General features: G+C 51.0%; 1 long non-coding RNA gene across 4 annotated transcripts; it reads left to right on the top strand.

The window, feature by feature from the left end:
- Positions 1 to 12,205: 12,205 nt before the first annotated feature.
- On the top strand, positions 12,206 to 18,088 carry LOC105086284 (uncharacterized). 4 transcript variants are annotated; one of them, XR_010381434.1, is made up of 5 exons: positions 12,206 to 12,473; positions 12,624 to 12,680; positions 12,856 to 12,977; positions 16,851 to 17,070; positions 17,784 to 18,088. It is a non-coding gene; the product is annotated as an uncharacterized LOC105086284 (long non-coding RNA). The 4 variants fall into 4 exon arrangements; XR_010381435.1 differs by lacking the exon at positions 12,856 to 12,977; XR_010381436.1 differs by lacking the exon at positions 12,206 to 12,473 and having other exon boundaries at positions 12,480 to 12,680; positions 16,851 to 17,060.
- Positions 18,089 to 26,756: the final 8,668 nt, after the last annotated feature.

Below are 26,756 nucleotides of genomic sequence, written 5' to 3'. Positions count from 1 at the left end.
GCACGTGTGTATGTGTGTGCATCTGTGTGTGCCCACCAGCGCGCATGTGCAAGTGGTGTCTGTGGCGTGTGTATTGTTTGCACGTGCGTCGGTCGTGTTCATGTGCATGTGTGTGTGTGTGAGCCCACAGTGCCTGTGTGTGCATCTATGTGGGGTGTATTGTGTGCAAACATGTGCATGCAACACGTCTTCCCTGGTGACAATGGCCTTCTCCCTGTCACTGCTTCTCCTCGGCTCCGTCCAAGGGCTGAGGGGAACTCGGGTCCAAGAAGGCTCGTGACTGAGATGTTTGGCTTCTCGCTTTGACAGCCCGAATGTGATTGATAGACGGGTGGAAATCCAGCCAGGTGAGAGCCAACCGAACCAAGAAAAACAATTATTCAGGATGGGCAGTGAGCCCCAGTGATGCCTGCAAAACCAGCATCAGACAGCAAGTGCAGGGAGGTTTCTCAAAATCAAGTAATAAATTGGGGAAATTGGGCCTGTAGAGTGGTTGGCCGTGGTTCACCCCTGTGCCTGCCGGCAGCACCGCCGAGTGGCCAGTGGGCACTGGTGAACTCACGGGGCTGTGCGTGTCTAGGCAGGATTCCAGACGTGCCCAAGTGAAACTGATGGGTCCTGCCCATCAGCGAGCTGGCTGATGGGAACTGTCAAAGAGGAGGCCAGCTTCCGTCTTCCTTGTTCCCTTCCCTTAGAAGAGGGTTTTCTTCACTGACCAAGCCAAGAGAGTCCTGTGTGCAGTGTTACGAATTCTGCCTTTTCCTCTGGAGGGACTGACACCAAATCTGTGATCTGTTTTGTGGTTCCAGCCCACTGGGACATTAGTTTATTCAACTGGCTTTTTAAATGGCCTCATTTTTCCTGACTTGGGAAAGGAGGCCCCAGGGGAATTGCAGGACCGTGACTGAGCCCTGTGGGTCTTCATGGGGTTGGGGGGGCCTCAGGTGCAGATCCCGGCCATGCTGCTCCCGACACAGGCTGAGATATTGGAAGAAGAGGCTGCGTCACTCCAGGTGCCTGGACCTCGCACCTGGGACTGTCAGATTCCCCCCCCAGGTCAGGGCCGCTCCCAGGCTGCTCGGAGAGCATCAGGCAAGAAGCCAGGCTGGCGATCTTGGCCGTGGTGTTCTGATACCTGCCTTGGCTTTCTTTCTCTTCTTGGCCAAACGAATCTTGCCAGGAACGTGAGCAAGGCACGAGTGAGAAACGCTGGCAAACTGATGGTCAGTGATGCCCCAGGGTCCTCAGCCCCAGGGCTGCTGGGACAGGACAGGACACGCCATCTCTCCAAAGAGGCCTCACGCTGTGGCTTGATGCACAGACCAGTGCTGTCAGCGGGACTTGGTTAGGGTGCACTTGGACCCCCCACTCCCGGGGTGAGGCCCTGCCTCAGCCACTTCCCTGTGTGATCTTGGCTGAGCCATTTGTTTACTCTTATTTTTTTAAAGTGAAGTAGAGTTGATTTAGTGTTAGTTTCTGGTGTACAGCAAAGAGTTTCAGTTATCCATGTATATATGTATTTTTGTATTCTTTTTCTTTATAGGTTATTACAAGATACTGAATTTCGTTCCCTGTGCTATACAGTAGGGCCTTGTTGTTTATCTATTTTATACATAGTACTTTGTATCTGGTAATCCCCAAATCCTAATTTATCCCTCTTCCCCCGGTAACCATAAGTTTGTTTTCTATGTCTGTGAGTCTGTCTCTGTTTTGTAAATAAGTTCATTTGTGTCATTTTTTTTAGATTCCAAGTATAAATATATCATATGATATTTGTCTTTCTTTGTCAGACTTACTTCACTTAGTATGACAATCTCTAGGTCCACCATCTTGCTGCAAATGGCATTATTTCATTCTTTTTAATGGCTGGGTATTATTCCACTCTCTGTGTGTGTGTGTGTGTGTGTGTGTGTGTGTACACCACAATTTCTTTATCCAATCACCTGTCGTTGGACATTTAGGTTGCTTCCTTGGGTAAGCCTTTTGGAACCTTGGTTTCCTCATCTGAAAAACAAGAAAGATATGCCCTATTTTGACAGGGGAGGGGTGAGAAGACTGTGGATGTGCCAACGACAGTGAGAGCTTGATGAGTGAAGTTTGTGCTTCCTGTTTCTGAGCAGATAGGCTTACACAGAAGAATCCTTTTAGAATTACCTCCTGGCAAATAATTCATGAGATTAAATGTCCATGCACAGGAGTAGAAACCAGCAAATTTTCTATTAATCAGCTGATCTATTTCACTGCCAAGGTTCTGGTCTTCCCCCAGGAAACTGGGTATTGAAGGCAGACACGCTCATCTCATATTCTAGGTGGTTGTGGAGCATGAACTCAAAATAGATACCGAACTCCAGAGCAGAGACCCGCCTTTTCCAAAATAAACAATAATGCTCTGTGATGAAGGCCGTCAAGCACACTTTAAAACACATAGCTTGGTTTTCAGAGAGTTGATCGTTTTGCTAAAATTTGGTGACTTTTTCTTATTTTAAGTTACACTTAAAAAGTTATCCAAATATTTCAGAAAGCGCAGGGCCCGCTTGAACGTGCTTCCTTTCATTCTTATTTGTTGTTAATAATTCTTTATCTTAGCCTCTGACCCACTGATTTGGCACCAGCTCGAGGGGTAGTGTTTAGGCTCAGAAAATATGACTGTCAGTCTACTAGGAGATTTCCATTTCAGTACCGCCGAAGAAGCTGAGACTGAATCAGGCAGATAGTAACACAACGATGTTATTTCCTGAACTAAAAGCAAATCAGTTGACAGGTGTAATCTGGGCTGATCGGTTACGTGATGCGCTAGTCTTATTCTGCCTCTTCTTTGTCAGACCTGCCTCCAGCCAAGAGTTCATGGCGTGGGTAGAAATTGCTCCTTGAGTCTGAGGATGTTAGCAGATTTCTCAGTTTATTGTGTCATTGTGTATTAATCCTGAATAAGCACTCATGATAATATAATAGTCACATAAAAGCTCACCAACTGTTTCAACTTTGTTTATCAAGAATTAGCATGCACCAGGGACTTAAAAAGTGCATTAAATTTAAAAGGCAAGAGACCTCAGGGCTGTGCCAACTGAGCTTGGTTGCCAGCTACTTTTAGCAAAATTGCCTTTTCCTGGGTCACCTTGCAGCATTTTCTTTTTAAAGATCTGTTGTTTATTTTGTCAGTGTACCTCTTTGGAAGGATTCAAGTCGGTATAAGAACTGAAAAGAAATTACCGGGGTAGGGGGGGTCCTTAGCATTTTATTTTTCCACCAAGATCACACTTCCAATTTTTAGATCTGTGAGGTCCAGTGTGGTTTGTGTATATGTACATAAAAATACATCTTTATTTTTAAATTAAATATATTTTTATTGAAGAAGTATGCATGTACGCTGTAAAATATTCAGAATATGAATGGGGACACACACTGGCAATTGTCTCCTTTCTGCTGAAGACCCCCAAAGCCCTCCAGAAGCAACCACGGCTAAAGGAGAGATTCTCTGCACATTCACGTACTTTTGAGACAGGAGGGAAGGGGGCAGGGCACAACCACTGGAAGAACAACACAGCCATTAGCACCAAGATGGTAGACAATTCACCTCCCAGTAGAAATTGAGCTTCAATAGATGCTCATTGAAATACAATTGTTGCTAAATGGCCCTCCCACAGGCACCATGACAGTTCCAAGGCTGACCATAAAAGGTCAAAAAGTGGGGGTGGCCCAATTCCTGGGAGTCCTAGCCCCTTCCCCAAAGTATTTGGAATAATCCTCCCACTTATTGGCATACGAAGTTACTGAGCCCATAAAACTAACCTCTCCCAGACCTCGGATGGTGAGTGCAGGGTCCCGGACCACCAGGGTCCCACACGGATGGAGACGGAGGACCCCAGTCAGATTAGGAGATGCTTTCACATGCTGTCAACTTTCTTTCCAAGAATCAGAGGAACCTAACAGTGGCTCCCAGATCCTGTCAACCTAGTGAGGGTTTCAGCAGCTGCAGGGACGCCTAGGGGCACCGACGTGGGTGGAGGAAGATGACAGCAGGCGGGGAGGCAGGCCGGGCTGTGCTCACCACCTTGCTTGAAGCACTTTGTTTCCCAGAGGAGGGGATCTGATCTCCAGCTACCGTTTCTGCAGGGCTGTGCAGGGGCCTGAGTGAGAGGTCAGGCCTGGGCAGCAGAACCAAAGACGCAGATTCCCTGAAGACCCTTCTTCCTCGGTTTCCCAGACGGGGCGGGACCGAGGATGCAGATCACGTACCACACGGTCTGTGCTCCTGATGCTCTTGAGGCAAAAAAATAAGTCGTCTGCTTTTCTCCAGCTCTCTCTTCCTCCTGCTATCATTTTGCTTATCAGAGACTTTCTGTGAGGACTTGGGGGAGCCCCGTCAGACCATCCATTTGTCACAGGCCTACGGTGGTCGCGTCGGCGCTGAACTGAGGCCTTTCCCGAAAGCCAGGCTGAGTCCCGAGGTGCCTCTCTCGCTCTGTCTGTAACGATTGGAATAAGCTCTTCATTTGCATAATTGACGTGCATCCGAGAAGATGCCTGGCCGTGCAAAACATGGGCTTTGGGTGGGAAGAATTCAACAGAACTGGAAAGATAAAATGTGTTTTTCAGGAATTTACTGTCTGGACCAGTGGAAACTGTCGAGGCAGCCTCTCCGTTCAGAGCCTGTCGCTGATGGTGACCAGCCGTTCCCCTCCCAGCTGCCGGGAGGGAGGGTCTGCACTTTTGGCTGCGACACCTGCTGGAAATTGCTTGAAGATGGAGAACGTATTAATTGTCCTTTGGGAGCATTCTCTCTCACTCTCTCTTAAATGAGTTCTATCAGAAGAGGCATTTGATGGACCATCCCCAGTGTAAGATAAATCTGTTCCCTGAGTTCAGGACTAATTATCTTCAGGGTCTTGGCGGCTGAGCAGTGGGATGAGCAGACGTTAAACGGCACTGGTGCCCCGGGGAGAAGTTCACTGAGTGCCCTCACCGCATCAGGGCCCCAGGGTCCCTGCAAAGACGGAGAGGCCCTGGCGGGGTGTTCAGGGGGCCAGGAGTCCGGCAGGGAGTGAGCGAGTGCCTGCACCCCTGTGGGTTCTGCCGGCTACAACGCAGTGTCAGATCCACCGATTCACTTCACAGCCCAGTGGCAAGTCTGACCCCTGCCAAGCATGTGCCTGGGGGGCTGGAGTGCTCATCCCTAAGGACCAGAAGGACTCCATGTGGCCGCCACCACTGTCCCTGCCTCGGTCCCTTATCGCTCAGGTCTGTCCTCAGCGCATTCTTGCTCCCCCAGGGCTCCTCATTCCTTCCCGACCTCGGGACCCAAGGCCGAGTGCTCTGCCCGCCCCACCTGCACCCACCCCTGGAGGGGGCACACCTTTGGCTCCTGCTGCCCAGACCCCTTCCCAGCGCCCTGCTCAGGGAGGCCCACCCACTGCCGACCCGGTCTGCCAGGTGCCCCCTCCCGATCTGCCTAGCTTCCCTCGAGTGGCCCCTTCTCAGCTGGTGACACAGTGACTTCCACTCCCACCTGGTTACTCCCACTTGTGGTAGACAGAGAATGGCCCCAGAGCTGTGCTCATCCTGACCCCCAGGACCTGTGACTGTCACCCAACATGGTATGGGACTTTGCAGGTGTGATGGGCATGGACTGAAGATGAGAGGTTCGTCCTGGACCCTCCGGGTGCCCACCGTACTCACCAGGGTCTTGCCAAGAGGGAGGGTGGGGGTCAGACGAGGAGACATGGGGGGAGCAGGAGTGGGGTGCTGGGGAAGGGCCCACAAGCCACGGCCTGTGGGCATCGGGAGCTGGAAAGGGCGGGGGCGGATTCTGCCCTGGAGCCTCCACAAGGAGCGCAGCCCTGCCCACACCTTGGGTTTAGCCCAGTGAGGCCCGGTGGGATGTCTGACGTCCAGAGTGACAATATCACCCATTTGTGTTGCTGGACGCACTGTTGGTGGTGACTGGTTATAGCAGCCCCGGGAAGCCAACACACTGCTTTGTCTCCCCGCTGCGTCCCACTAGCTAGATGTCCGGTCCAGTCAAACTGCCAGCAAGAATGTTGTCCGAGGGGACGTGTGGACGGACACATGCAGTGAAGCAGCCTGAGAGCCATTGGGGAAGCAGCTTTAGTCCCAGGGGCTCCGAGGGACAGAGGCCAGTGTGGCGGGAGTCCGTGTGGCTGGTGGGGTGGGAGCTCTGGGAGAGCGGGTGTGGGGCTGGCTAAGTCCCCCGGACGAGGAGTTTAGGGGCCCAGGTAGAAGCAGGTCACAGTGGGAAGGCTGCAAAACCAGCACCAGCTCTGGGAGGGGCTGGCGGGTTGCTGGCAGCTGGGAGGAGTAGAGCTGGGATGGAGGGGCTGGGGAGGCCAGTTCAGGGAGGCTGGACGGCCCTCCAGGGACTTTGACTTGGTCTTGGAAGCAGTGGGGCCTCCTGCAGGACAGCTGAAAAAGGCTGCGTCCCTCAGTTTCGACCCTGGCAAGTGAAGGTGCGAGGCCCAGGGCCGTCCCAGCTGACACTCAGGCTGCAGGCCGTGTTTTACTTGCTGGCCTCTAAGTGCTTGGTGTGGACTTTTGCCTGCAGCTGCCCAGAGAGGCCAGGATCCCCACCATCATCATCCCCACCCCTAGACGTGGAAACAGGCTCAGAGAGTCAGGCCACTTTTCCCAGGTCACATGCTAGTAACATATGTATCCCGAGGTGGGACTAGACAGTCTGACCCCAGAGGCCAGCATGTGTCCACCTGCGCTCCCTCCTGAGCACCCTTCAGGACTCAGACTCATCAACCACATGGGGGTGGACGAGGAGGGCTGAGCCCGGGCAGCGGCAGCCGGAGGAGAGGGAGAGGTGAGTAATTCAACAAGAAGCACTGGCAGGTTTGCTGATCAGTTAGATGTGGGCAATGGGGGAGGGAGTGTGGAGACCCCCACGGCTGCTGGACCTTAGCCAGGTTGCTCATCCCCTTCTAAGTAAAACCAAATTCTGTGCGCTCCAGAGCAAGGGCTTCAGTGTCATTATTTATGAATTTATTTCTTTATGCATGAGACGCCTGAGTGAATTAATTTCCTTCCTTCCCCAGGAGCCAGTGAGTGTGGTGATTTCTCTCAAACCTCCCTCAGAGAGCCCGGATTTCAAGCCCAAGATCCACTATGGACCATGGGTTCTCAGTGTTCTCATCTTCTGGCGTTGCTGTTGTCAGGACTTAATTAAATATCCCTGAGACAACGTCACTCTACAGGGCCCGGCACATAGTAGGTCCTCAGTTTGGTAGTCACATTCCATTTCTTGGCATCTAAGCACTGGCTGAGTTCATTTAGGAGACATCATTTATGTTAGCATAGAAACAGGTGACTTCCCACTACCAGAAGTGGATGATGAGAATTTCCCCTTTTGCCTGGCCCACTAGGAAGCTTGGAAATAAATTCTGTGCTCAGTGGCTGAAGTTGTCTTCAGGAGAGTCAATATGTTGCCCTCACCCTCTCTTTTATTTTTTGTTTCTAACTTTACCTTGTTCTCATTACTTTCACCCAAGCATCTGGGTTTTTACTGCTGCTTCAAATCCTTTTGTAGAAGTACAAAGAATACATATATGAATAAAGTTAAATCTACATCTAACAAACCAATTCTCTGTCCCACATATTTAGCAAATTATATAATGTTTGGAAGCATAAAATCTTGGACATATTGGCAGAGTCATGTACTCCTGTCTATCTCATTTTGTTCCGAGTGAAAATGTTTTCCTCGTTGGGTGCATTTTTAAGTCTAAGAGGGAGTGAATGGAGACAGTGACCTGAGCTCCTGATGACTGACGAGACTGGGACCACTGGATCCTTTTCTGTTCCTGTTCTTTCAGGTGCCCTGACCTTGTTTTGACCTCAGTTTTCTCATCTGTGAAATGGAGCAGTGGAGCCAGATGTCTCTAGGCCGTCTTCTATTTCTATCAGTTCAGAATCTGCAGACCAAGGTTTCATGCTCTTAACCGTTTGGATACTTTATGACCTTAAGCTCCCGGTGGGCCCCTTCATCCCGTGACCCTTTCCCCCAGCTCAGCCGCTGGAAACCTGGGTTGTGTTTAGCCAAGGGGCCTCACAGCACTTCCCAGCCCTGGAGGGCCTGCTCGGTCCTTTGAGAATGAGGTTATCATCCCTTTCCTTGGAAAGAAGGGAGCTGAGATTTGTCAGGTTTAAACACCTTCCACACCAACGCTTGCTGGGAGCTGAGCAGAGGTGCCCGGGCCTCACTCCCTGAGCTGTGAGGGCGCCCGAGGCTGGGCGGGGACCCGGCCCGAGGGTCAGGGAGGTGCTCCCACCTGCGGCCTGAGAAGCTCCGAGTTATCTGCGCTGTGGAGCAGGCCTCCTTGGAAAACGTTCTGGGAAATCAGGGCTCTGCTTGTGGCGGTTTGAAGACAGTCTCACCACGTGTTGAGGGTACCTCGTTTTTATTTCTGTTAGAATCTGGTTAAAACTCAACCTTGTGTCCGTCCCTCTTTCCTCCCTCTGGTCTCCAGGCTTTCCCGCTGCTGCTTCTGAGCCGCACGGCCGCCCGAGCCCCCTCGTGCCGCCCGAGCCCCCGCTCTGTCCCGCCCTGCACTCGCTCAGCATCTCTGACTGCGGGGCTGCTTGGCCTCCTTCACTTCTGCTCGTCCCTGGCCCCGGGGGCCCGCCTTCCCTGGCCTCCTGCCCCGTCCCCCGGGCTCCCCCGGGGCTGTCCGTGCCCTGCACTCCTTCAGCGCTCACGGGGGGCGTCACAGACCCGGGTTCCCAGGAATCACAATCGTCTTACCCGTGGTGCGAGCCCTTCTGCTTGTAAGCTGAGATGGTTGATACGAAATCACTTCAGATCATTACCATCCTGAGACTTAAGTCATATGTTTCTTTAAAAGACTTTATTTTTTAGAGGAGTATTAGATTCACAGCAAAATTGAGAAGTTACAGAGACTTCCCATAGTCCTCCTGGCCCCACGCATGCACAGCCTCCCCCAGTATCCCTGCCCCCACCAGACGGTACATTTGTCACAGCTGATGACCCTCCATGGACACGTCATCCTCAGCCAGCGCCCAGAGCTTACGCTCGGCCTCGCTCTCAGTGTTGTGCCTCCTACGGGCTTGGACAAGTGTGCACCGACACGTATCCATCACTAAGGTATCACCCAGAGTGTTTTCACGGCCCTGAAACCCTCTGTGCTCCAGCCACCCATCCCCTCCCCCAGCCCCTGGCGACCACTGATACTTTCACTGTCTCCGCAGTTTTGCCTTTTCCAGAATGCCCCGTGGTTGGAATCACCCAATATGTGGCCTTTTCTTATTGGCTTCTTGCACTCAGTGGTAGGCATTTTAGGTTCCTCCGCGTCTTTTCATGGCTTGATAGCTCATTTCCTTTTGTTACTGCGCGCTATTCCATTGTTTGGAGGTACGTCGTATTTTAAAATTCATTCACCTACTGAAGGACATCTTGGTTGCTTTTAAGTTTTGGCAATTATGAATGAAGCTGCTATAAGCATTCATTTGCAGGTTCTTGTGTGGATCTATGTTTCGAACTCCTTTGAGTAGATACCAGGGAGTGTAATTTCTGGATTGTAGGCTGAGAGTATATTTAGTTTTGTAAGAAGCCACCAAATTGCCGTCCAAAGTGGCTGCGCCTTTGCCTTCCCACCAGCAGTTGTGTGAGTGCTCCTGTTGCTCACCAGTGCTTGATGTCGTCCGTGTCCCGGATTTGGCTATTTTAAACCTTTTTATCCTGAGATTCTCATGCAGTTGTAAGAAATCATACAGAGAGATACGCATACCCCTCACCCCTTTTCCCGGGCGTTACATACGTGTAACATCTTACACACCTGCATTTCTCCTGGGACACTGACGCTGACACAATCCATCGACCTTATTTGGAGCTCTCCAGTCTTACACGCACACAGTTGTGTGTGTGCACATGTGTGTATTTAGTTCCATAAAAATGTAGCACAAGGGATCCTGGGATGAGTTGTTGTGCATCTTGACTGGGGTCATCACACAAATGAACACGTAAAATCACATATTCAGCATTTTCACACTTCTCACAATTATGTTCCCCTCATGATGCCAAAGGGTGCTGGGAACATCACAACTGCTTATAAACATTCAACATACATAGAGATGTTAATAAATACCTTATTCCTTAGAGAAAATAGCAATCACTTAGCAAATACGAGCCCTGGGCTGGTAACAGTTCTCTCTCCTTTGAGAGCACATGGTTGACTAGAAGTAGCCTTGGATTTGCAGCAGAAGACCTGAGTTCAGACTGGTGTTGCTTCTTTCTGGCTGCGAGGATTACTTTAAACATTGGACGTCAGTGTCCTGGTCTATAAAATGAGGAAGCCGGATTACTCATCTCTATGGTCCCTTCCAAATTTAAAAACTTTGCAAATCTAGAAATGGTGACATCCTTTCACATTTTCAGCCTGAATTGCCCGCCTTAAACATTTTTGTCTTGTTATTCGAGCTTATCAGCTCAGAGTTTGTTAAATTTTCAAGCTTTGAGCCATGGAAGGAAAACAATCTTCTACCTGATTTCCCACCAACTCAGCGAGGACATGAAAGATCTCTTGCGCGTGAAGATTCAAGAGGAAGGTCAGGAGACACGGACACATGCGGGAACACTGGCATCTGTGCGGACTACAGCCCAGCCTGGGCAGCGAGGCACCTCCCAGCGACGTCCACTTGCTGAGCAGGCTCGTGGGGCGGCTCCCCTCCCGGCCTTCAGCAGAGCAGGCCCCGTCCGATGGCGCAGGGGAGGGGGCACTGCCGTCCGGACAGCTCAGTGTCTCAGGGCCCCGCCCTGGCCAGGGCAGGGCGTAGGGTGGGTGCTCCTCTCTCGCACGCACAGGTCTCTGTGAGCCCGGGAAGTCTTCCGGGCTTGGTGTCCTCCTTGGGGGCTAGTGTGACCCGTCAATCAGACATGAACCAGAAAGTCACCAGGGATAGAGAGAAGTCGAACACCCTGGACACCGATCTGCACCCACTGTCCAGAGTGGGTGTGCAGGCTGGGGACACGGCGCCTCTCCCAGATCTGTTTCTGACCAGCTGGGCGAATTTCGGCAGCTCCCAGCCCTCCCTGGCCTCAGGTTCCTCATCTGTAAAATGGGCCTGGCAACGTTCCCTGTCTCAAAGGGCTGCGGGGAGGGGTAGTTGAATTAATCCAGGTAAGAGCACGGAGTAGTGCCTGACACGGATGAATGTTACCTGTCACTATTTTGCGTTATTCTTTCCCTCCTAACTTGGCTGTCAGCTCCTAGAAACACAAGGCGCCCCCGGGCACTCGGCCTGTGTGGTCGCAGGTGTGAGTGTCTGGTGGCAGCACTTAAATTAGGGGAAAGGCTTGATGGTTAGATGCTGGATTCTGCCTCATCTTCAGGCTTCTGTGCGACCCTGAGTCCTAATGGAGCCGCAGGGACTCCTGGAAAGGGCAGGTGTGCACACGTTGTGAGGCTATGGATGCAAACCCGCCCTGGGCTTTGACCTGGGAGGTCCCCTCTCCTGGACACTCAGCCTCAGAACAACTCCGAGACAGGAACCCAAAGCCAGGGCTCTCCTGAGAGCTCTGGGTGATGGGCCTGTGCCGTCTGGAGAGTGGCCTTGCTGTCGGCTCCTTTAGGGGGAAAGGCTAGGGGTTTCACAAGCCACCTGCAGCGATGTGGGGACCCTGGGCTCCCTGAGCAGCCCGGCAGACACGCGGTTGCGCTCACACACTAAAATTCTCTAACCCAGGCTTCTTGTAACTTGTGTATTCAGATGCTGCTGCCACGAAGCTATGAATCTTCTGATTTTTGTCACATTCTTATAAAATTAAAAAAAAAAGTTATAGGTGCTCTTGCTGACTGAATTGCGGAAGTAATTTCTCATACAACTGAAATCTAAAATTTGGTAGCAGCCTCACCCAGTGGGACAGGAAGCAATTTATCAAATCGCGTTAGTCTAGTCACCAATCAGGAGCCTGCTTTGGCCTGGTTTTTGTTTTGTTTTGTTCTGAGTTCAGAAGGAAGACTTCCAGCTCACCCATTTGGCAGGCTGAGGTTCCCAGAGCGGCTCCCCTGGGCGCTGGGCCTACAGACCCCTCGTCAGCAGGAGAGACCTCCCATCATGTGGGAAACGCAAGCTGAGCTGTGCGCCACAAGCCTGCGCGGAAGGCCTGCGTCCGTCAGGAGTGAGATCTTTTAGGATCTAATCTCCTTGGGGGCCTGGTGACCTTCCTGTTTCTCTGAGTTCAGAACATCCAAGAGGAAGCCTTTTGCCTTTTTGAACTTCCAGTTTGGAAGCCCCTGCTGAGAGGCTGTGTCTAAATTTCAGTTTGTCCCCTGGGGTGCAGAGATCTTGGGGTCTTTTGGACCTTGCCTCTTTTTGTCCCTTGTGGGTTCTCGTTCCTTCATTTTCAGCCTATTTTCTTTTAAAATAAACCCTGTGGTAACCGGGTCTCTGTCAAGGGCAAAAACTCACGTCCCTGTGGTTCCCCAGTTGGAAAGCTCGGGGTAAGGGGCACTCTGCGGAAGCGGCTGCGTTGATTGTCCCCTCAGCAACCGGAGATTGGGAGGAACCTCGTGTTGGCCAAAACATCAAGGCTTTAAAATAGCTTCCACTGGAAACGTTCTTTCTTTTATCTCCCATGCTTCTTTTCACAGGAAGACTAAAGTCTATACGAAGAGGACATCGATGGAGAATTCCTCCTGTTCTCGGAGGTCAGTGGAACTCAGCGGGGTCAGGTCACGGGGGGCCGAGAGGGGGTGACCTGATGAGGGGTGGGGGCACAGCTGTCTTTTCCTGGCCAGCGGGGGGGCGCCTGGTCTCCAGACAGGTGGGCAGTCCGCGCACTGCTTTCAACGCGTTGAAGATGACATCCTCTGCGTGTTCCAGGCGGGGCGACGACACACCGGCACTTGAGGCAGGAGGAGCTGGAGGCTGTTGGGCATCATTTTGATGGATTTATCTACATTTCTCAGGGCGTCCCCCAGGCACGGTCTCTCCGGGAGCTGCCTGTGAGTCTGGCTCAGTGTGTGACTTCAGGAGGCGTCATTTCTGCTCCTGAGCAGTGGGCAGAGCTCTCCCCCGCCCCCGCTGTCCCCGCTGGCTGGGTACATGGGCACGATCACAAGTGACATCAGGCACAAGTGATGTCAGAGCCAATGGGCTCGGGGAGGACAGTGGTGTGCAGGGTGATGGGGAAGCTGTTCCAGGTGGCTGTGGACCAGGTGAGGGGAGAAAGGAAGATGGTAGGAGTTCTTGAAGGTGGGGCAGATGGGGTCGGAGCTCCAGGATGATACTCCAGACTGCCCCTTGCCCTTCAAGGAAAGGTCTGCTGCTTGGTCCCTCTGGCAAAATGACTCTTAGCAGCGGGTGGGCTGTCCAGTGCCCAGATGTCCCCAGCACATCACATTCTTTCTGGTGTCAGGACACAGAGTAGGAAATTCTGGGGGTTTTAAATATGAAAACTATGGGGGTCTTAGAGCCTTGCATTGTGTGCCTGGTGGTGGGGGGCAGGGCCACATCTTGGGGCAGGGGCCACTCGGCAGGGTGTTATACAGACAGACTGGCGTTGCATTCAGTTCTATTAAACATCTTTATTAATGACTGGGAAGTGGGGTGTAAACAGGACATTAATTAAATGCCTGAGCACTAAATCGGGAGGTGTTGTGAAAGATGGACGGATCACTGTATCATTTACTTGGTGGACAGACCTGGGATAACTCAGTGGGTCGACTGATGAAAAAGTGGAAGATGTCTCTGTTGACAACACTATTTGCTCCATTCGTAGCAGGCCGTTTGGCTGGCCTTCTTGTTTCACAAGTACATCCTCATACCGGAGGCCTTTTTAATTACGTTAGTTTCAGAATGATGAGCATCCTGTCTGTATGCTAAAGGTCCAGGTAGAGAGACTGAGGCGATGTAGACAGAAGCAGGGATGGAGGACAGCGGGCGGTGGGCGAGGTCGGCTACCTCAGCCGTCCGGAGACCGCGTCCTTTCTCCTGGCCCTGGGGGAGCATGGCCTGCGTGCGACGGCCGCACCTGTCCTTCCCCAAAGTGTCCCGCCGACTTCCCTCTTCGGAAGAGTGTGGTGAGAGCAGACGGGGGGCATAGCCTGCTTGTTAACCACGCTGTGGGTTTGGGATCAGGGGACCTGGATTTTAATCCTTGTTCTGCATTTTTTTCTGACTAGATAGCCTTGAGGAAGTCATTTAACCTCTCCGAGCCTTAGTTTCTTTATCCGTAGAAGGGGGCATAAAATGGAGTGATCCCAGGTTAAGGCTGCAAGGATTAAGTGAAGTGATATTCTTGAAAGAATTCTGTGAACTGTGAAGCCGTCCAGTCAGTATGACATCGGACTGATTCTCAAAGACTGAGGCGTACCCTCCCTGCTCGGGCGAAGTCTTCCAAATAGTTATCAGCAGAGCGGCCAGGAACATTTAGAAATATGGACAGGAAGTGCAGTCTGGAAAAAATGCTAGTAAATACTTCGGGACAGTAGACGATTGGCCGAGTTTTCAGTTGGCAGAATCAATCAAACTGTTTTTCAAATGCTTGGTTTCAACAAACTAGAGTGAGTTTGCCAACCACCTTTTCTTTATAAATTTTGGTTCCTTTGTTTCCGCTAAAATGTGATCCACAAGTTCCTGATTCATTTACACTTAATTCACTAAAAGGCTATTTGGTGGCAGCCATTAGATGTTCCAGAAACCTGCTGGGCCCACTGCAAAGGGGCTTTCCAGATTTCTTCTTTCAGGAACGTTACTAGCCTGGTGGACAGAGTATCCGGGTATATTTAAACATCATTTGGTCAACATCTTAACTTAAGAAATTCTTGAATATACATATATATTAAAAAGATGGCTATTCAGCATGGAATTTATTGCTTGACTCCTACAATGCATTCCTCCTTCTAGCGGTCCTGGTAAACGAGCACTCACGTGGCAGTGTGGGCTCGTCACAGCTGACTGTGGACTTTATTACAGGAAAGCTGCATTGGGGACCACAGCTTAGACGTGGGCCCCCGCGGGGCTTCCCGCTACCTTGCCCTCCGTGGGAGGGTGCCTGAGCACGCTGTGAACAGCAGAGCCTGAAAGGGGCAGGGCCCGTCCAGCCCCTGGACCTGCCTGCGGACCCGAGCCGGGGAGGGCGTGGGGCTGTGTTGGCAGTTCACTGGCACTCACCCCACCTCTCTGCTTCCCATGGAGGGAGGAGGAATTAGGATGGAGACAGGAGTCTGGAGAGCGCACTCCAGCAGTGCTCCCTTTGGGAGGTGAAGACCTTTCCCCTGTGTGGAGAGGGCAGGGGTCAGTACCCCCCTAATTCACAGGGGCTCCGGCGGTGACGCCCCTCCCTGCAGCTCATGCGTCTCCTCCACGTGCACCTGCTGGGCTCTGTCTCTCTGCCGGAGGCTGGCTCAGGGCTTAGGCGCCCTTCAAGTTCAAGAACATGGGTGAGGAGCCCAAAGACAGACCCTCAGTGACCTGTGGGTTCTACCTCCTGAGTTGTGCTGGGGAGGTTGCTGAGAAGTGATGTCTGGGGGCTCGAAGCAGAGGCAGGAGGGGAGAAAGGAGGGAGCAGAGGGCTTTGCCAGTGCTCAGCACCTACGCCCATAGGCGTTGTCCGAGGAAGCTCTCTCTGAGGCGGGACCGCTCAACCAGCAGGACTGCTCTAATGGGTAGGGCTCAATTCCCGCCTTTTAATACAGCGCCCCCTCCCCGCTCCCAGCCTGGGGCTGGAGGGTGAGAAGGAAGACATGCTGCTGTTCCTCGTTTGCTTTCTGGATATCTGTGCACAGAACGCATTTGACAATTTCCCAGACTTTCCTGTCCCAAGGGTGTGAAGGAGAGACTTCCGCGGTTTCATCTTTGTGATTCCAAGTGAATCACGCAAGCAGCAACTTTTCTATGTTCCTGTTCCATTTCAATTTCCCAGTGGAAAAGTTCCTAGGGTCCCAAACCAGAAAAGCAATGGAGGAAGATATTGTGGGAAATACATAACTTCCATGTAAGTGAAAGCGTTGCATTGGTACCCTGAGCTCAAGGAGACAAGGAAAGCCAGTTGGCCCATCCTTGCCTGAATCCGGGCGTCAGTTCTGACTGATTCAGACCAGAAGGTCAGGGCCAGAATGGGGCGGGTGGGGACTGTGGCCACTCTGGGTTTTCTTCAGTCCATCCCAGGGGTCCCTTGAGCCTCATGTCCCTGTGGCGTCCCTTGATTGCCTGGAGCTTCTTGTGATTAGCCTGGAGCTCATCCTTCAGCAGGTGGCACTTAGGACCAGGAGGGCAGCCCTCTGTGGGCTTAATGCTCTCTCACAAGCCGTGTGAACAGGCTGTCCCAGCGCGACTGGCTAAGTGTGACGCCCCCGTCAGAGCAGACGCTTCGTCTCCACTAGATCATATACTTCTTCCCAGTTTATTTATTTTTATTGTGGTAAATTATACATAGAACAAAATTTACCATTTTAACCACTCTTACGTGTACAGTTCAGTGGCATTAAGCACAGTCACGATTGTGCAACTGTCCCCATCATCTGTCTCCAAAACGCTTCCATCGTCCCAAACTGAAACTCCGTCCCTGTTAAGCAATGATTCCCCATGTTCCTCCCCCCAGGCTCTGGACCCACTTCTGCTCAAGGTGGTATCAGCTCCTGAAATTTACCCCTGTCTGAGCAGGGTGGCCAGAGCCACAGAGCACACATCCTGCTCAAGGCAGGCAGTCTTGGCAGTGATTCGTGGCACCAAGTGTTAGAAGTGTCTGTCCTGTGCCTGCTCACCCCCTGGCTGTCCTCTAGGGACCTGGGTCCCCACAAACCCTGCTCCCACCCAAACTCCTGCCCAAAGACAGGTGGTGGCCCGGCCAGCAGTGACCTATGTCTGTTTTGCAGAAGGGCCTGGAACCATCAGCCTCCTCTCTCAGGACTGTGGGAACCACCTGCACCAGTTCTGAGAGGCTGAGGTAGAAACTGCAGGAGACTGTGAGGTTGTGGGGCTTCCGTAACAGATGGGATGTTACACAGACTGCCTGGGATCAAGCACCACACACCAGGTGGCGTAAACAACAGAAATATTCTGGAAGCTGGAAGTCCGAGACCAAGGTATGGGCAGGTTGGTTTCCCCGAGGCTCTCTCCGCGGCTCGTAGATGGCCGTCTTCTTCCGTGTCTTCACGTGGCCTTCCCTCCTTGCTTGTATATTATTTTTCTTCTGATGAAGACACTGATCTAGTGACCTCATTTTAACTTCATGACCTCTTTAAAGACCCCGTCTCTAACTGAGGTGCAGGGCAAGGAGGTTAGGACTTCAATATATGAATTTTGGGGAGACATGCTCAACCCATGACGAAGACTCTGACTGGGGGTCCCCTCATGGAAGCTGCCAGTTCTCAGGACACCAGCTGGGTGAGGGGAGAGTGGAGCCAACTCAGAAGGAAAACAGAGATGCCATGTGCGAGAGGCCCTGGGACCCCGAGGGAGCCTGGGGGAAGCATATGCTTCCACGTCCGAGAGCTTTCAGATACCAGTTCTAGAACTTTTCAGTCCCCTTGGAGACACTGGAAAGGGCCCTCACACGTGCAGCCATGGGAAAAGGAATTGCATTTGGTCCATAGAAATGTGCTTAGTTGGCTGTTTAGTCCAAAATACGGAGTCTCCTCAGATGCCCCGGTTTTAATTTGTGCTTGTTATGTTGCACTTTGGAATCCTGGTGATGAGTGACGTTTGGCAAAGGCTCCAAAATAATTCCGCTTCTATCCACTTTTTTTCTTCTGAAATTTAGTCTTTCAGCCAAACAGTGTGGTCCTCACCCTATGTTTGTTAAAAAGGTTAAGGAAATGTCATCCAACCTACAGCCAAGACAGGAGCTGTGATCAACTGGAGGGGACTCAGAGGGCATTTTCCAACAGCCTGGCGCAAACAGACTATACCCCACACGTACCGGGGCAGCCAGCCCTGCTCCCCGAGGTGCTGCGGTCAGTCTCCAAGCGTGGGGGCTGAGCCCCTGTGCCCCGTCCTCCTTCCTCCCCCCACTGTGTCCCGGTCTCCATCACCCCTTTCCTCCCAACACCTCGCTCTGCCAGCACGGTCTTGGATCACTGTTTCAACTTCCTTCTGAAATAAATCTTCTATTCGATTTCAAAAACAAAAACAGCCAGTGGAAAAAAATCTATATTCGAACGTTTATAAAGAAATTAAATTTTGTGTTGCTTTAAACAATACAGAGCATTCTAATAGCAGAGCAAGAGATGAATAAGAGGCAGATGTCTGTAGGCAAGTCTTTAATTTGTAAAGAGACTGATTGAACGTATTTTCGGGGAGCATTTTCTGTGTCATTCTAATTATACCGCGTGCTTAGCAAATTCATTTTTCAAAGACAGTTCAAAGGCAAATGGCATTCTGGCCCTGCTCAAATTAGGTGTATACATATACCAACAACATCCAAATGAAGAGATTGGGCATTAATAAGGTTTTACCAGCCGTGGCTACAGGCAGGATTAAATCAGCTGTGTTTGACCTCGACAGCACTGGACACAAGGAGATTCATTTCAAAGCAGTGTGACTAAAAGCTCTCTTTTAATGCGCTACGTCGTGCAAGATTTTCAAATGTACCTAATTTTAAAACGGGAGCTTTGCCAGTGAGACTCCAGACCCTTAGCTTACACTTTAGAAGATGTTTTCTTTCTTTCTTTCTTTCTTTCTTTCTTTCTTTCTTTCTTTCTTTCTTTCTTTCTTTCTTTCTTTCTTTCTTTCTTCCTTTCTTCCTTTCTTCCTTTCTTCCTTTCTTCCTTTCTTCCTTTCTTCCTTTCTTCCTTTCTTCCTTTCTTTCTTTTTTTGTTGCAAAACAGACATCTTTTTGCTGGAGTGTGCGGGTAGGGGCCAGGCATCTGCAGGCGCAGGCTGCCAAGGGTGGGGCACTACCAGTAGCCAGAGTGGCCTGCAGGGGACGAGTCAGGATGACCCGAGGGTCACTGCCAGGCCTGCTCTGTCGGCCTCCTGCTTTTGTACTGGCAAGGATGTCATCATTTCCTGATTAAATTTCATCTGGGCCTGAAGGTGCTAACAGGGCAGAAGCCAGGTACCAGCGACCGTTACTTGGGGGCTCTGGGCTTTTGACCTCAAGGAAGACGAGGGACATGATGCAAAGACTCAGGCTGGGATCTCGGCCCTGCCACCCTGTAGAGCTACTCAAGGGCCCTCTGGGAGCCTCAGCTAGTGTCTAGCATGTGGATGCTATTCAAGAAATGATCACTGTTACCATCCTCATCCATTTGATTTGGATTTATTCCTGGCTGGCTACCTTCTCTATTTCCCATTTTCCAAGGTTGTGGGGTGTGGGCTCCTCCCCACAGGACAGCCTCCCTGGCACTGAGGGGACCTGCACAGGAGTTAGTTATGGCTGGATCTTGCCCTGGTGCTGGCTGTGGTTCATCTGAAATTCCCTGTACGTTGGGTACAGACAAGGCCGACTCCGAAACCTCTTCTCATTCTGAAAGTCTGTAGGAGCCCTGTAGTACATGCAAATTGCATTTTGAAAATTGCTTCCCCTGACTGAACATTTATTTAGTGCTGAAAAATAAATTGAAAGTTAATCAGTTAAATGTTCTCTATCTTGGTCTGTAGAGAACCTCCAGGGTCCTGGGCTGCGGTTTTGTCTCGCCATGTAGATCCCTGGACATTTGGGTCGTCTCTCTCAGATGAGTCTCACCCGGAAAGATGCTGTCGGGTGCAGGACCGGGGGTGGCTGTCTCATCTCATGGGGGGAACAGAAGACTGCCGTTCTTGTGATTCTCTCTAAAGACTTAGAAAATCGAAACCCCAAACCGTGCATAGCCTTGTCCCTTGAACGTAACACCTCTGAAGAAACAAAGCAGGAAGATTTGGTTTCCGGAGCTCAAGATGAAAGACCACTTCATGATGGTGGAGTTTTAAAGGTTTGAGGAGCTGCCCATTCCATTCTGTACTTTGAGCTTTGACATTAAAATCTGGGGACAGCGATGTCCTCCAAAGAGTCCCTTAGGGTCACCCCTGGGACCAAACCATGTCTGGCTGGATGCTATTCGACATGAAGCCCCCGCATGCTTTGGATGTGGCACCTGTGAGGGAAAGAGGGGGAGGGAGGGTGGGAGAAGGTGCAGCAGCCTCTCAGCCTCACGAGCAGAAGCTGTGCTCCTGGACTGTGAACCAGCTCAGCGCATTGTCCCCCCACAGCACCAGAATGGCGTGCCATTCACGGGACCATCCCACGGGACCTCAGCGCTATGTGGGTTCTTGAGTAATGGACCTCTGCTTCTTAGGAATCCATTCTGGTTCTGGAGAACCATCACTATTGTGGTTATAGTGCCATTGAAAGACAGACAAGAGACGTGATAACCAAATTGGCTGACTTCTCTGACCCCTTTTGTGGAAACAAGTTTGCATCAGTTTTGTAGCTCCCTATCAGAGATCAAAACTAAGTAAAAATTTGAGGTACAAAAGGCACCTGATCTGGAATCAGACCTGGACTTACGTCGTTATCTCACCACTTAAAGCTATGCAGACTTGGTCAGGCCAATTAACTTCTCTGGTTCTCCGTTTGCTCATCTGTCAAAGTAGAATAAAATAGGGCCACAGATTTCCCTGGACCCTTTGAGAACCGAGTGAAGCAATGGGTGTTCAATGGTCCTTATAAGCTGGTAAGGGTAACAGGAAAGCCACAGGGTGGGTGGGTCTCATTTTGAACCCGAATGATGTTTACTCAAAGGTTCAGACTACCCTGGAGGATCCATGGGTGGTCCCTGGACAGGAAGACCAGCAGACAGCTTTGCAGGGACCCATCTGAAGGGCTAATGCACTGAACAGGAGAGAGGCTTCCTTCCAGGTGGCTCCCGGCTTGTGCGGGGTGCCTGCAGGGCTGGCAGTCTGTGCTCGTCCTCGTCCTGGTCAGCAGCTCAGCCAGCAGGGCTCCCACACGGAGAGCGGTCAGCGAGCGAGAAGCAGCGCCCTTGGTGCAAACACGTGCACCCTCTAATAGGAAGCAGCGTGGGACATTCTCCAAGCTGCTGAGAGGTACCGGTGGGCCAGGGGCCAAGGGAGGTGGCTGCAGGAGGGAGAGGGGTGGGTGGAGGTGCTTCGTGGCCTGGCAGAGCTTGTTTAAGAATCTGTCCCCAGGGAGGACTCAGAGGGTCTGGGGCGGGGGTGGAGGTCTTGCAGTTTCAGGGGCGGCACTGCAGCAGGACAACAGAAATCCTGACGCCTGCTGTTTATCATGGTCCTCCTTGCAGACCCCGCTCGAGTGGCCTTGGGAAGCATGGTTCCATGACAGTTATTTTTTATTAACATCCGCTTCGCAGAATACTGTCTTCCCTTCAAACACGTGTACATGTGTGTCCTTGTTACTGACTGAAAATGCTAGCTTTCCTGGTAACTCACAGACATCGAAATGGCCATTTCTTACCTAACAGGACCGGGGAGGGATGGGGTGGTTGCACTGCAGGGTGTTCGGAGGGGTGGGGTTCTCCTCTGTCTTAAAGAACTTGTGATCTGGTTGGGAAAATAAACACTACACACGAAAAGGCAGCAAATATACGTTTTGAAATTCAGAGAAGGCTGGCAATCCAGAGGAGGCAGCACTGGAGCTGCTCAGCCCAACGTCTGGAAGTCATCCTCACCAGGGAGGAGAGGTGCTCCCTGGGGCCGGCTGCCCCTCCGCGGGGAGAGGAGGAGGCCTGGTCTCCATCTCCTGCGCACGGAGGCACTGTTTCCGGAATTCGGATAAAGCTGCAACAAGCTCTAGTATATTACCTTTGAAAACAATACTGTCATTTGTTTCAAAGCAAACCTGAGGGTCAGCACGTATGATGCCCGTGCAGTGGGTAAGACCATGCTGGCTTCATTTATAGTTTTCCCTTTCCCTCCCTAGCTCCCTTGGTGTATATTTAACACTCACGTTATTGCAGCGCAGCCTGGATGAGCCACTTAGGATCCTTTCTGTTCCCGTTACACTTCCGTCTCTTATTTAAGGATGATAATTCGCCTAGCAGGTCCTCATCCGCCTCTCTCCTCCTCTGGATTCTGAAGGCGATGCTAATCGGCTCTCTCCTCACAGCTGTCTCAGCATCCCAAGTGGTGCCAGAACATTTCTGCAGTAACGGCCTCCCTCTTGTCCTCAAATCCATTTGCTTTCTATTGGACCAGGACTTCTTGGATCATTACTTAATGCCCAGATTCCCCTGCCCACCTCCCTTCCCAAGAATTCAGGTTATTAGCATAGGGTATTATTTGAGCCTGATTTTCTGGGGGTAATAAATATGGTGAGGAAACAGGAAGCTTGATTTCTCCCAAACAGGCGTTTTTCACTTCTGCATCTGTTGTTTTAGGATTGTGGGTAGGTCACTGAACAGAGAGCCTTGTGTGAGAGCAGAGAGGCACGTGGAAGGGCCCCACCACCAACCGCCCAACCACTGCCTCCTCCCTCTCCTGCCTTCTCTTCATCTGAGGAGGTCAGGGTCTCCACCTCCCAGGGCCGGGACAGGGCCTGGACCCCCCTTCCCCCCTACACACACCCCTTGTTCCTAAGAAGCTACGGCTGGTTTCCCTTGGAAGCAGTCCTTCCCTTAATTGTTGTCTGGGGCTTTCTCCCTCTTTGAGCGCGTTGCTCATGTTAAGACATTTCAAAAAACTGTTTGCTGATTGCCCACCGCCCCACAGACCCCAGCTCTGCCTTCCCACGGCTGCTCCTTCCTGGCTGGGATTGTCTCAGGGTCCTGTGCTGCTCCAGGCCGTGACCGCAAAGAATGGAAAAGGGAAAAATGAGTTTGTTAGAGTGGAACCCCAAGCTTGGCAGCCGGATGGCATCCCTATAATTGAAGTATTTATGTGTCTAAAGATTCCAGCGTCGTCTGCAAATAAACGCGTGCGGGCTCGAGCGGAGCTGTCACAGCGGGCAGATGCCGGCTCGCGGGCCCCCGCTTGCAACCTTGCGCTGTGCTTGGAGCCCTGGAAGGATTTTCTCTCCTTGAGTTCCCATTAATTTAAATCAAAACTAAAGTTCACCGTGTCTCTCTTCTGCTGGTGACATTTTCCGCTTCACCCGTTGTCAACCTCATTTACCATGTTTCTGCTCAGCGGCGGTCACCTCCGCGGAAATGGCAGACCTGGAACAGCAGCCCCCTCCCCCCGCACCCCTCCCCCTTCCTACTCCCTTCCTCCTCTCCCTCCCCTGTCCCACCACCGCCTCCTGCCTCCCGTCCTCCCTGCAGCCAGGCCCTGGTCCAGGTGTGGGGCCCAAGGTGAAGCCGCTCACCTGGCGTCCCTGTGGACACCAGTGATGTCCAGCTCCCGGCCTCTCTCTGTCCTTCGGGTGTTTCCGAAGACTCAGACATTGGGAATGAGCTGAAGCGACAATCTGCAGTGGAGCATCCCCCGAAGGTGGGCGGGAAGGGCCAGCTGTGAAACAAAACAAAGAAGGGGTGGTGGTGCTCCACCAGTGAAGCTGGACTGACAGCCGTGGGCCAAACTCGGGCCAGAATTATCTTCTAATGTGCAGGGACTTGTCAGTAGTGAAAACAGTGTCTGGAGATATGATTTTAAAATTCAGATTTCTGGCTTCTCTGTAAGTATGGGTCTGTCTGCCCATGCGAGCCTGTGTTTCCTCCTGGAAACCAGCCGACTGGCCTTTAGGGGGCTGACTCCCCACCCACCACCCTCCCCAGCAGGCGTCCTTTGCTCAGTCGTGGACCTGACCCATCCCTTTGGACACTGAAGCTTCAGGCTCCTGCCCCGAATTTGGTAATACTGGGCTCGTCGCCTGCTTGCTGCCCTTGTGTGGAATTTAGAAGAAAAGCTTGAACACGTGATTAAAGCCCATTTCATTGCACACTCGAATGTTAGATGTGACCCTTCTCATTATGAAGACTTCTCATAATGAATAATGCCCTGGCAATATCTTCCAGATATGAGACAACCAGGAGCCTAGGTTTTCTTCATAAAGTCAAATATCACACCTCACGCAGAGTTCATTGAATTCAACAGCCGTGTGTTCACCCCCTGCTCTGGGGCAGGCACTGTGGGTCTGTGACTCTGTCTCACTGGAACATGAGTTCTGTGGGTCAGGAACCGTGTCTCACCCACTGCCTCACCCCAGAGCCTGAACAAGATAATTGATACCACCTATTTTTTTTTAAATGAAGTACAGTCAGTTACAATGTGTCAATTTCTGTCATACAGCACAATGTCCCAGTCATGCATATACATACATATATTTGTTTTCATATTCTTTTTCATTAAAGGTAATTACAAGATACTGAATATAGTTCCCTGTGCTATACAGAAGAAATTTGTTTTTTATCTATTTTTATATATAGTGTTTAACATTTGCAAATTTCAAACTCCCAAATTGTCCATTGACAGATGACTGGATAAAGAAGTGATGGTATATTTATGAATAGAATACTATTCAGGGATAAAAAAGAATAAAATAATGCCATTTGCAGCAACATGTATGGACTTGGAGATCGTCAAAGTGAAGTAAGCCAGACAGAGGAAAAAAATACCATATGACACTGACTTTTGAATGTTGAGTGAATGAGAAGACAAGGGGGAAAAAGCAGAGGCTCTGTCTGGTTGAATCTGAAACACAGTTGGAAGAGCAGAGGAGATTTTTTCCAGTAAAGGTGAGAGTGAGGCAGGGTGGAGGGCCCCGTGTGTGCAAAGGCCAGGAGGCTGCAGAAAGGAGGGCGTGTGTGGGGAACAGAGAGGGAAAGGGGCTGGTTACAAATAAGGGAAAATGAAACTGCAGAATTGGGCAGTGGCCAGATCCTTGGAGCTCACACACTCCTTCAGGGACTTTGGGACAGTGGTCAGAGGAATATGATAGGCACAGGCAAGAAGGAGAGGAGGCAGAGTAGGAGAGAACTAACCCAAGGTCCAGGATTTTTTAACAAAAGGGTGAGGAAGCAACGGTCGAGAACCAGCAACAGACAGGGCTGAAGACATCATTTCAGCGCCCCTGGCCCCAGGACGGTGCAGGGAGACCTGCCTCTCGGCGACTCAGGCTGCAGTTTGGACTGGATGGTGGTGTCAGACAGACCTGGACGTAAGTTCCTGTGCTGATGTTTGTCTAATCTTGGGAAGATTCCTCATGTCTCTGAGCCCAGGTTTCCTTATTTGGAAAATAATACTAACTTTGCATGGTGCTGTGAGGGTTATGTAAGATGATGTATATAAACCTGACCGTTGTGATAAGAAACACAGAAATGATAGCCATTACTTGTTTCTGGAGTGTCCTACCTGCCCAGACCTGCCCAGAAGACGAAAGCTTCTCAAGGCCTTTCTATTCCTTGGACTCACTGAGCACACCTGACCAGACAGGTCCAAGTCATCCTTCCAAAAAACACCTTTTACAGATTAGGTTGGAAAATCACAAAAGCAAGGTGTTGGTTTGTAGGGCTGCTGTACCAAAGTCCTACAGACAGGATGGCTCAAAACACCAGAAATTCACTGTCTCAGCTTTGGAGGCTGGAGGTTGGAGACCACGATCTGCAGGGCTGGTTCCTTCCGAGGCTGTGGGGCAGGTCCTCACCAGGCCTGTCCCTTGGCTGCTGGTGATTGGTGGCCGTCTCTGGTGTTCCCCGGTTTGAGGAAGCCTCACCCTGATCTCCGCCTTTCTTTTCACAAGACGGTCTCCCTGTGTGTGTCTGTGTCCAGATAAGGACATCGATCACACTGGAGTAAGGTCCACTCTAATGACATCATCTCAACTAACTGCATCTGCAGTGATCCCTTCTCTAAATAAGGCCACGTTCTGAGTTACTGCGGGTTAGGACTTCAGCATCTTAGGAGGATACCATTCAATCCATAACAGCAAACACGATGAATAAAGATTTAATAAGCTTGCTTGCTTCCTTCCTTCTTTCCTTTCCTTTCCTTTCCTTTCCTTTCCTTTCCTTTCCTTTCCTTTCCTTTCCTTTCCTTTCCTTTCCTTTCCTATCCTTTCCTATCCTTTCCTTTCCTTTCCTTTTTCCCTTCCCTTCCCTTCCCTTCTCTTTTCTTTTCTTTTCTTTCTTTTTTCTTTTCTTTTCTTTCTCTCCTGACAAATGGAGACTCTGTGTCACTTGTTCTGCTGTCTTCTTCTCCACCCTAGCTCCATCGTACACCTGGGTGCCCCTGGGGTACCCTTGATGGCCTGGACCCTGGCGTTTTGATCCTCTTAGTCCCAACAACACCTACCCCGCTTCATCGTGGCCACCTGATGACAGTGTCACTGCAGCGTCACCGGTGTACACGTCCTTCTCTCTGGCTCAATGTGCTGCTCCCGCTTTAGTGAAACTCTGTGCCCATTTCCCTCTCCCTCCAGCCCCTGGCAACTACCATTCTACTTTGTGACTCTACGAATTTGGCTACTCAAGGTCCCTCGTATAAATAGAATTATACAGTCTTTGTTTTTTTGTGACTGGCTTATTTTGTTTGGCATAAGGTCTTCCAGTGTCACCCATTTTTAGCATGTGCTAGATTGCCCTCCTCCTTAGGGCTGAACCATATTTCGCAGTGTGTCTGCACCACATTTTATCTGTCCATCCCTCCGCTGCTGTACGCCGGGGCTTCCACCTCTTTGCTGCCGTGAAGAATGCTTCTAGGACCACGGCGTACAAACGCCTTTTCAAGATTTTACTTTCAGTTCTTTTGAGTATATGCTCAGAAGTAGAATTGCGGGGTCCTATGGTGATTTTTCATTTTTAATTTTTTGAGGAACGGCCATGTTGTTTTCCATAGAAACATCACCATTCTGCATTCCCACTGGCAGTGCCCAGGAGTTCCAGTTT

The sequence above is a fragment of the Camelus dromedarius genome, chromosome 6, assembly GCF_036321535.1.
Source record: "Camelus dromedarius isolate mCamDro1 chromosome 6, mCamDro1.pat, whole genome shotgun sequence".
Taxonomy (NCBI): Eukaryota; Metazoa; Chordata; class Mammalia; order Artiodactyla; family Camelidae; genus Camelus; species Camelus dromedarius.
The sequence above is the reverse complement of the archived record's forward strand: the minus strand, read 5'-3'. Positions and strand labels throughout refer to the sequence as shown.